Source organism: Marmota monax, unplaced genomic scaffold (assembly GCF_021218885.2).
Source record: "Marmota monax isolate L192 unplaced genomic scaffold, Marmota_monax_Labrador192_F-V1.1 WCK01_AAM20220418_F8-fsc01125, whole genome shotgun sequence".
Taxonomy (NCBI): domain Eukaryota; kingdom Metazoa; phylum Chordata; class Mammalia; order Rodentia; family Sciuridae; genus Marmota; species Marmota monax.
The window spans coordinates 54,794-63,876 of record NW_026692205.1 but is presented as its reverse complement, the minus strand read 5'-3'; the positions used below and the strand labels follow the sequence as shown (position 1 = coordinate 63,876).

At 34.3% G+C, this 9,083-nt stretch overlaps 2 pseudogenes; both read left to right on the top strand.

Annotated features, from left to right (window-relative positions):
• Positions 1 to 1,700: 1,700 nt before the first annotated feature.
• On the top strand, positions 1,701 to 1,798 carry LOC124085283 (U2 spliceosomal RNA; annotated as a pseudogene).
• A 3,965-nt stretch (positions 1,799 to 5,763) lies between these two features.
• On the top strand, positions 5,764 to 5,858 carry LOC124085291 (U6 spliceosomal RNA; annotated as a pseudogene).
• The last annotated feature ends 3,225 nt before the right edge of the window (positions 5,859 to 9,083 follow it).

The following is a 9,083-nucleotide window of genomic DNA, read 5'->3' as shown; positions in this document are numbered from 1 at the left end:
TCTCTCCCTGCTCCTCCTTAATCTCTCCCCCTCCCTAATCTCAGGGGAAACAGGATTACCTTTCTTTCCCACTTTGGGGATGGTACCAGAAGATCTCAGAAATAACTAGTTCCCAAATTAACAAGTGAATTACAACTCCAACAGACAACACATGGAATGTAGACTTTGAGTCACCTCTTTAAAAGCCCCCTGTTCCTGCTGAAGGGCAGAATCATAGCCTCTGGGATAGGAGCCCCCTATGTTTCTCCCTAGCTAGCAAAGCAATAAATCTTCTTTTTGAGAGAGAGAGAGAGAGAGAGAGAGAGAGAGAGAGAGAGAGAGAGAGAGAGAAGAGAGAAGAGAGAAGAGAGAAGAGAGAAGAGAGAACAAAACCAGTGTTTCAGCTAAATCTCATTTTATCTGTTTGGAAATTCTTTTTCAGACCAGTTTCTCAAGCACCACAACAAACCACTTTCTAGTCAGAACAAGGATTAAATGTCACTTCATTTCTCAGTTAAAAGTAGGTCCTTTGTGTGTGAGTTTGTGTGTGTGTGTGTGTGTGTGTACTGAGGATTGAACCCAGAGTGCTCAACCACAGAGCTACATCTTCAACTCTTTTTATTTTGAGGTAGGGTCTTGCTAGTTTACAAAAGTTGGCCTACAATTTGCAATCCTCTTGCGTCAGCCCCCTAAATCGCTGGGATAATAAACATATGCCACCATACCTGGCTAAAAGTAGTTCTTTAATTACATGCTGAATCAAAGGAGATTTTATATTGCATCCAAAAAATCCAGTAAGTGTTCATTTAGTTCCCACAGTAGACAGAACACTTGAGAGATTACAACTTGAAATTCAGATCAATCTTCTTTACTTTGGTGGATTTTCATCTCCCCCCCCCCATGCCATTTCCTTCCACCTAACTCCAGCCTCTGTTTGGTTCTCCTATTCTCCATCAAAAGGTAAACTATAAGAGATAGAAAACCAAAAGAATTATATAATCAAAAGATGAGATGAGCCAGGCTGTGGCACACACCTGTAATTCAAATGGCTCAGGAAGCTAAGGCAAGAGGATTAAAAGTTCAAAGCCAACCTCAGCAATTTAGTGAGACCCTGTCTCAAAATAAAAAAACATAGAAGACTGGAGATGTGGCTCAGTGGTTAAGCAACCCTGGATTCAATCTCTAGTACCAAAAAAAAAAAAAAAATGCAGGGGACATGAAAGGTGGTATATGATGTTTTCCTCCCATATGTGTCTCCAAATAGAGACACATCTCCTTTTGAAATTGTATTCATTCAATTGTCTTCTAGACCTGAGATTCCCATTCATCTCTCTCAGCAAGTTGGAGACAATGGATGAAAAATCTGAATAGCCAGGCATAGTGGCACAGGCCTATAATCCCAGAGACTCAGGAGGCTAAGGCAGAAGGATCATAAGTTCCAGGTTAGCCTGCACAACTTAGTGAGACCCTGTCTCAAAATAAAAATTAAGGCACTGGAGTTATGGCTTAGTAGTAAAGCACTAGCCTAGCATGTGGGAAGCACTGGGTTCAACTCTCAGCACCACCTATAAAAAATAAGTAAAAATCCATCAACAACTAAAGTATTTCAAAATAAATAAATAAATAAAATAAAATAAAAAGAAAGGGCTGGAGATGTATCTCAGTGGTAAGTACCCATGGGTTTAATATTCAGTACCAAGTGAAAAAGAAAAGTGAACAGGATCGCTTCTCGGCCTTTTGGCTAAGATCAAGTCTAGTATCTGTTCTTAAGTTATACAAAATTACATATAAGAGGAAGTGAGGGGAAAGGGAAAAAAATCAAGAGAGAGAAATGAATTACAGTAGATGGGGTAGAGAGAGAAGATGGGAGGGGAGGAGAGGGGAGGGTGATAGTAGAGGATAGGAAGGGCAGCAGAATACAACATACACTAGTATGGCAGTATGTAAAAACATGGATGTGTAACCAATTTGATTCTGCAATCTGTATACGGGGTAAAAATAATCCACTTGAGTCAAATGTATGAAATATGATATGTCAAGAGCTTTGTAATGTTTTGAACTTCAGTTATAAAAATTATGCACATCTTATTGACTGAACCTGTCGGGATCAAAACCAATAAACATTCTAAATATTCTACAAGAAAAAAAAGAGAGCTTTGTAATGTTTTGAACAACTAATAATAAAATTTTTTTTTTAAAAAAATACTTGAACCCAGGATAAAAGAAAAGAAAAGAAAAGAAAAGTTAACAGGAGATGGGGGACTTGTGATTGAATTGTATACCACTGCCCTATCCTCATCTCAAATAGCAAATTAACACCAGGTGGGGATAATATAAACTATTTTTCATACTTTTTAAATATAATTTTTCATACTTTTTAAATATAATTTTCATTTTATTTTTTTCCAGAGGATACCTCATTTATTTTGTCCTTAAAGACTTGACTCTTTACAAGGACTTTGTTGGAGACCATGGGGCAACAGCAGCTGTTCTAAATCAGGGTGTTGGATTCAGTCTTTCTGGGCCTCCCAAGATCAATTCCTGACCACCTTGCTGTGAATGGCATAACTCAGGTAGTAATATTATTTTTTTATAAAGCTTAGGAAGCACATAGGCATTGAAAATACTCATTTCAGATATGTCCCTGATGGTTGTGGCTTCTCTTGGGTTTCTAATGACAAATTTTTAAATGTCTTGTCTTTGGACATACATAACGTACAGTTGAAGCAAGAATAGCTGCAGGTGGTTGAGGCCCTTTTGGGCATGGCCATTGTATCTTCTTTTCTTTGTCATCATGGAAGTGAGAACTTGAGAGCTGTATCAGTCTTTTAATATAGAACCAGCTAGAAAGATGGCACCTTGAAGTCAGAATGACCCTTAAGCCCTCTCCCCCTTTCTAAAGCAGCAGAACAGCTTGAGCAGGCAAGGCAATAAGAATCGGTGAGTTTGTAAAGACAATCTGCCACTCTTCATTACATTGTAAAATGTGCATACCCCCTAGCTCAGAAACCTGAGTAACATAGCAGTATATACGAATGCATGTATTAGTACTTCAATTGCAGGTTATTTATAGTGAGTTTATTTAGTATTGTGGAAGGAAAAGCTAACCAAAGACAAAACACATTGACATTCTAGAAAGAAACTGCTTTATTTTTTAAAATCTACTATACACACAAGATATCTTAGTGCATTATTCATTTTAACACTCCATGACAAAATGAGCATCAATAGCTTTTCAGTGTAATGTGGACATTTATGAAAACTTAAGAAACCTTGACATGAGCTATTATACTTTTGATTTGCCAATAGTTTTCACCACAACACTCTTTTGTTACTTTTGTAATTATCTAAACAGTGTTCCTCAAACATTTGAAACAATTAAGATCACTAAAGAGTCTACATGTGTGCAGAGAAGCAGAGTTTATTAGCATTAAGAAAGTTCTTCCTTTTTTCCTTGTGTGACAGGAATCTGAGGATAAAGCTGAAATACATTTGTTCTTTGAATTTTCCTTAGCCTTCAAAATCTAGCTAGCAAAAACTTTATTGTTGGAAGTCATCCTTAATTTTTAGAAATAAAAATTCCTACTTACCTAACATTACAATGTCTATCAATTAGCTGAATAAATTGTAAAGTCCAAATAATATAAACTATCACACACTTTTATTTTTAGGTGTTTAATTAACATTTTTATTAAGTGAATTTTTCTTGTTACTATACTCATTTTATCTCTTACATTAACATTACTAAAAGAAATAAAATAATTAATGAATTTTAATTAATTAAAACAAAAATGCTGCTGTAGACATACTTAGAAGATTTTCCTGTCATTAGTACTTTCAGAGGCATGGTATTGTACCTTTAAGCAATTGGTCAGTCCCACCCAACTGCTTCAAAAAGACAATCTACTTTTCATAAAAGCATGGCATACTAGGTAGTGATTTTTTTATTGTTCAAGTTTCTCACACTCAGAGACTTTATCTTCAAACTATAGTTCTGTTACTTCTTAAAGTTCTTAGTCTGTTCTTCTGTGAGACTGCAATTGGTTATCCTATGTTTGATTATTTTTGTGTATTTTACTTAATGCTAATTTTAGATGTTGTAATTTGTTGCTCTGAAGGCATCTAACAGATATATACTCAAACCAGCTCAAGTAAAAAGTGGACTTAATGCAAGAATGAATGAAAACAAAGAACTTCAGTCTTATTCAGGTATGTCTGAACAGAGACAAACCCAACTCCTAAGCCACATTCCCAATTTCAAATTCTTGAGAAAAAAATCCAGTTGATTCAGTGATCCAGTTCATCTTCAGACCATGGTCATAGAATTCTGAGTGATCTATTTATTGGTGACTCTCAAGCTGATGATGATTCCTCCTCCAATCAACTACACCTGAGGTAAACATTTTCCTGGTACACAAATATAACTTTTAAACATTGCATAAGAGATATTGCCTTAGGAATGTAAAAATACATTTCATCTACAATATATATTGATACTAGCAAAGGCATTGCATGTGTTGTTCATGAAATAGATTCTTTTATTCATTTATCTATTCCACAAACACTTGCTGAGTTATATTATCAGCAGGTATTAGGGATATATATAACTGACTAAAAATAGGCAAGATATTTTTCATAACTCTTACCAACTTGGAAAGAGACGGATATTAATCAACTAAAAGTACGAACAAAATAATTGCAGACAGTGCTAAGTTACTGCAAAAATAAGCAGAATAATATTACAACATAAGAATCCACAAACTTTTTCTTTAAGGGGTTAGATAGAAAATATTTCAGTCATTGCAAGATATATGGTAACTCATAGCTTCTCAACTATGTCACTGTAGGGTGAAAGCAGCCATAAATAGCATTAAACAAATGAGTGTGGCTGCATTTCCAAAAAAACCTTGTTTATAAAATCAGGTGGTAGACAGATGATGTGCTGGGTTTAGCCTGATGCAATAATTTATTGATTCTTGTTATAAAGACTAACAGTGTGGTGGTTGGTAAGTAGGTGGGTGAGTATATTTACTATAGATAGTATAGTCTGAAGAAACCTCTCTGGTGCTCACTTTGGCAGCTGTTTTAACCAGCTATTTCATCACTGTGACTAAAGGACAAGCGTCATTTTTATTGTTTTTGTTTTAACAGGACAGAAATTAAAATTCTTTTAGTAAAGAAATAAAAAACTTTTTCTGTAGGGGAGAAAAAGTTTATTTGAGGGCTCACAGTTTCAGAGGTCTCAATCCACAGACAGCAGACTCTGTTCCTCCATCTCAAGGTGAGGCTGAACATTATGGCAGAAAAAAGTATAGGGTAAGTTGAGCAACTAATAAAAAAAATTAAAAAGGAAAAAAAGAGTTAATGGGACAACATCAAATTAAACAGCTTCTGCACAGCCAAAAAATCAATTAAGAAGAGAGAACCGGACATAATATAAGTTATTGTTCTGTAGAAATATCCTATTAAATATTGTATGTCCCTCCCTCTGTATACTTTGTAAAAAAAGGAAAATACATAAAAAGAAAAAAATAGTATAGGGTAAGGAAGTGGCTCACATGATGATCAGAAAGCAGAGAGAGGGACAAAATATATACCCCAAAGCCACACAATGACCCACCACCTCCAGCCACACCCCATCTGCCTCATTACCACTCAGGTAAAATCTTCAGGGATTAATTCACTGATTAATTTAAGGCTCTCACAGTCTAAACATTTCTCCTCTGAACCCTCTTGCATTGTCTCATGCTTGAGTTTTTGGGGGACACCTCACAAACCATAACAGCAGCACATATACTAAAATCGGAATGATAAAGAGAAGGTTAGCATGGGCCCTGCACAAGGAGGACACACAAACTCAGGAAACATTTCATATTTTAAAAAAACATAAAAGCAACCTCTCTAAAGAAGTAACATTTGAAAAATATGCAAAGGATGATGAGCCAGGTATAGTGTCACTGCCAGAATCTCTCATCAGGCAAAGAGATCATCAGATTCAAAAAGAAAAAGAAGGAGTTAGTTTGAAATATTCCAAAAAAGAGAGAACTGAGATAGCCAGAGTTTAATGATAATTCCTTGAGAATTCATTAATATTCCCTGAGAATACTCTTTCCTCTGAAATCTTTTTTGCTTGAAATCATAGCCATGTTTGTTATATTTTGATCCAGGGCAGTTTGGTCTAATATTTTTCTTCCATTTATGTTTAGCTTATTTGTGCCTTTATGTTTAAAGAGGGTATCTTTCAGGCACTCCATAATTGAATGTTTTATTTTTTAGCCAACTTTAAAATCCCTATCTTGTACTTAGTTTGATTAGGATACTTACATTAACATAATTTTTTATTTTTTATTTACAAATAATGTGTATATTTATGTGGTACAAAATGATGTTTGATTTTATATATACATTGTAGAAAGTTTCAATTAAGTTAATTAATATATCTATTACCTCACTAACATAATTTTGTGGGGAGAATATTAAAATCTATTCTTTCAGTAAATTTATATACTATTGTTAACTGTGGTCACCATACAGTACAAAAGATCATTAAAATATATTCCTTGACCTAACAAAAACTCTGTCCCCTTTGGTCAATATCTTCCATTTCATTATCCCTCCTTCTCCCCTCAGACTCTGGTAACCACCTTTCTACTCTTTATTTCTGTGAGTTTGATTTTTCTAGACTTCACATATAAGAAAGGTCATATAGTATTTGTCTTTTGTGCCTGGCTTACTTTACCTAGCATAATGTTCTCCAATTCCATCCATGTTGTCATAAATTACAGAATTTCTCTTTAAGGTTGTATAGTAGTCAGATGTGTGTGTGTGTGTGTGTATATAAAATAAGTGTATATATGTATATATATGCCACATTTTATTTATTTATTCATCCATTAGTAGATATTTATATTGCTTTCATATCTTGATTATTGTAAATGATGCTGAAATGTATATGAGAATGCAAATATCTCCAAAAACAGATACCTCTTCAACATGCCCATTTCAAGTCCTTTGGATATATAAACACAAAAGTGGGTTGTTAGGTCAGATTATTATTCACCTTTTTGATAACAGCCAATCTAATGGGTATGAAGTAACATCTCATTGTGGTTTTTAATCCACATTTACCTGAAGATTAAAGTATTGAGCATTTTTCATATGTCTGAAGGTCATGCATATCTCTTTTTTTAAGAAATGTCTGTTCAAATCATTGGTCCATTTTTTTCAATCAAATGGTTTTCTTGCTTTTTAGTTGTTTGTATTCCTTATAGATTTTGAATATTAGCCCTTTATCAGATGTATAGTTTTCAAATATTGATTTTCAATTGTTGTCTCCATACTGTGTTGATTGTTTCCATGTCTGTGCAAAAACTGTTTAGTTTACCGAAATCCTTTGCCTGTTTTTGCTTTTGCTGTCTGTGCTTTGAGTCTTATCCAAAAAATCATGACCTACAGTAATTTTGTGGAGATTTTTCCCTGTATTTTCTTCTGGTAAATTTATTGTTTCACACCTCATGCTTAAGTCCTTTATCCATTTTGAGTTGAATTTTTATATGTAGTGTGAGATGAGTTCAATTTTACTGTCCTACACGTGTATATCCAGTTTTCCCAGCACTATTTATGAAAAGACTGTCCTTTCCTCCACTGTGTGTTCATGGTACCTTTTCTAAAACTGCATGATCATAAATACTTGGTCTTATTTTGTGCTTCCATTTCTGTTGCACTGGCATGTGTGTGTGTGTGTGTGTGTGTGTGTGTTTATTCCAGTACCATGCTGTTTTGATTACAATAGCTTCACATAATATTTTGAAATCATAGAGTATGATGCCTGCAGCTTTTCTGTCTTTGTTCAAGATTGCTTTGTCTAATCAGGGTCTTTCTGACTGCATATGCATTTTAGCATTTTTGTGTGTGTGTGTGAAAATGATATTGGAATTTAGGAATTTCATTGAATCTGATGACTTTGAGCCATATGCCCATTTGAACAATAAATAATTCCTTCATTCCATAAACATGGTTTATCTTTCCATTTATTTTCGTCTTCAATTTTTTTTCTGCTTTTTATTGTACAGATCTTTTATCTCTTTGGTTAAATTTACTAAGTATTTTGCTGCAATTATAAATAGAATTGTTCTCTTAATTTCTTTTGTAGATAGTTCATTGTTACCATATAGAAATGCTACTGATTTTTGTATGTTGGTTTTGCAGTCTACAACTTTACTGAATTTGTCTATCAGTACTAAAATATTTTGATGGAGTGTTCAGGATTTTCTCTATATATGATCATATCATGAGCAAAGACAATTCCACTTCTTCCTTTTCTGTGGATAACTTTTACTTCTTTTCCCTACCTAATTGCTCTGGCTAGAACTTCCACTACTGCGTGTGCATCCTTGTCTTATTCCTGATCTGAAAGAAAAACCTTCCAACTTTTTACCAGTGAGTATGATCATATATGGCCTTTATTGTATTGAGGTATATTCTTTCTATACCTATTTTTGAGAGGTTTTTAACATGATCAGATATTAAATTTTATCACTTTTTTTTTCTGAGATGATGGTGTGATTTTTGTCCTTTATTTTTGTTAATGTGGTGGATCACATTTACTGATTTACATATGTTGAACTATCCTTTTATCCATGGGAAAAATCCCATTTGACATGGTAAATGATCTTTTTAATGGGCTCTTTAATTCAGTCTGCTAATATTTTGCTCGGAATTTTTGTATCTGTATTTATCATGAATACTGGCCTATAGTTTTCTTTCTTGTAATGTCTTTGCCTGGCTTTAATATTAAGATAATGTCAGACTTATAAAATGACTTTATAAGAGCTAAGCACCCTGGTGCATGCCTGTAATCCTAGCAACTCTGGAGGCTGAAGCAGGAGAATCTGAAGTTCAAGGTCAGCCTAGGCGGTTTAGCAAAGCCCTAAGCAACCTAGCAAGACCCTGCCTCAAAATAAAAAGTAAAAAGGACTAGAGATGTAGCTCAGTGGTAAGGTACCTCTGTGTTCAATTCCCAGCACTCCCCCAAAATAATAAATGAATTTGAAAGTACTCTCTCATCTTCAATTTTTTGGAAGAATTTGAGAAAGATGTGTATT